Genomic DNA, 2,101 nt, shown 5'->3' with positions numbered 1-2,101 from the left:
CCACGTAGCGAAAAGAAGAAACGACTGGCGCGCTGTTGTTAACTCGGCTATAATCGCGTAAGCGGTGTCTACGCCAATCAAGAAGAAGAAGAAGATATATTGTGTATTAAATATGTATTAAAACCTTTCTCAAAACGAATTAAATTTTTGTCAGACTGAATCCAATTTTCTTTTCAATAAATAAGAATCGTATTAACAGGTTATTTGTTTTTTATTAATGTCGGTTGTTATTTACGTGCTAAATGATATTTTTTATTTATATTTTAGTTTGAAAATATAGTGAATTTAATTATTTTATTTAATATTATTACGTTTTTCATAAAACAGGACTTTTAATTTATTATATTGTTTATTTCCTTATATAGGCTACACCCTAATATTGATTTTGTATGTACGTATTTTTATGCAATTGGGAGCTCGTTGAAGAGATCAAATTGCTTTGTAGATAGATATGCAGGAAATGCTTGTGCTGATGTATGTGAGCAAACAATATGCTGTAATGTTTTGTGTTATTTTTCTTGTTTTTGTTTGGCAATATATTTGCACGACGAAAGAGAGCGCGAAAACGGATTCGATAAAACAGATGTTTTCGTATGTAAATAATCATATGTTCTAGTGCCTTTCTGTGAGGCAAAAGGAATTACAGTTCGCTTTCACAATCGTTAAGTAAAAATTATTATTTTTTTTTTTAATGTACAATTATTTTAATTTAATGTTTAATAAGTGCTAGTAAGAAATATAAAGTTATGTTAAATATTCGAAATACGGAGCGGTGGGTAGGAGATATCGACGTGGCGCCGCGTAGGATTGCAAGTATTGCAGCGCGCGGGATCAATATCGAAAGCGATAATTGCATGCGAATGTGTACCTTCGAATGTTGACGTGCGAATTGAGCAGTAAGCGATTATCCTATTCCTTTTTGCTGGAATTTGTTTCATATTCCTATAACACAATAATAAACACGCCTACTTCCCATATAGCACAATATTAAATTCCACTTGAAATATGAATTATGCCTTTAGTGTGCCACCTTTTGACCAAAAATTGTTCAAATCCAACCCAGACTGTTCAAGCTCCTAGGGGTCGAATATGTGGACCCGGGTATCTATAGTTGACTTTTGACCGAAAGTATTGGTCAATGTCCATATACCTAACATAAAGATTTTTGAACATCCGGGTAAATTTATACTGGTTATATCGGACAATATGTATATGAGTTAGCTCAACGAAAATTTTAGAACATGTTTTGCTCATAACAGTATATCTTTGTGCCTAAATTAGATACGGTGGTGCGAAAACTTCACCTAATCCTTGTATAGCTATTACCGCGATTTTCGAACATCTGGTTGCCGTTGTTCCATAAGATTGGTGATTGTATGTGAGCTACCTTAATGAAACTCAAGGAACAATTTTTTAGCAAGGGCATGAAAATAGTTAATTCAACCCAATTCCCATATACTATGTAAATGCATATATAAAATTTTTTTAGATTTCGATCCCATGGTTGACGCTCTAAATCTTAAGGTTTTTTTATGGCATTGATTCTTGCAAGTTGAAAGAGTACAAATGGTTCGGTTGCACCCGAACTTAGCTCTTTCCTCCTGTTTCATCTTCGGTTCTTATTTCCGCTTTGATATCTGTTCTGGATGCGAATCCATGTTTATGCTTTCATAAGTTTTATTTATGATTTTGTTAACTCTAAGCAATGGGATGTTAATATTTTTAATTTCGATTTAATTGTTTTATATTAATATTTTATTATTAAATTATTTTCAATAGTAACGTCGATATGATTTATTTTTTAAATATTAGTAGCTTCATTTTTTGGAGTATTTTCTTTGTTTTTGCCCCTGTTATCTTCGGACTTTCTTGTGCCATGGTGTTAAAATTTTAAATATTCTTATTTTTTATTTTCTTTTGCCGGTATAAACTTTGGCTGGCATCTTAGGGCTATTTTGTCTCAAGGTGTTTAAATTTTCCTTTTTCATATTAGTTTTTTTCTTTTGTTTTGCCGGTAAAAACTTCGGTTGGTGTCTTAGGACTTTCTTGTCCTAAAGTGTTTAATCAAATTAAATAGTTGAGAAAGCTTTTTTTCGCTATT

Source organism: Bactrocera latifrons, unplaced genomic scaffold, assembly GCF_001853355.1.
Source record: "Bactrocera latifrons isolate USDA-ARS-PBARC rearing strain unplaced genomic scaffold, ASM185335v1 scaffold_1229, whole genome shotgun sequence".
Classification (NCBI taxonomy): Eukaryota; Metazoa; Arthropoda; class Insecta; order Diptera; family Tephritidae; genus Bactrocera; species Bactrocera latifrons.
Note: the sequence above shows the minus strand (reverse complement) of the source record.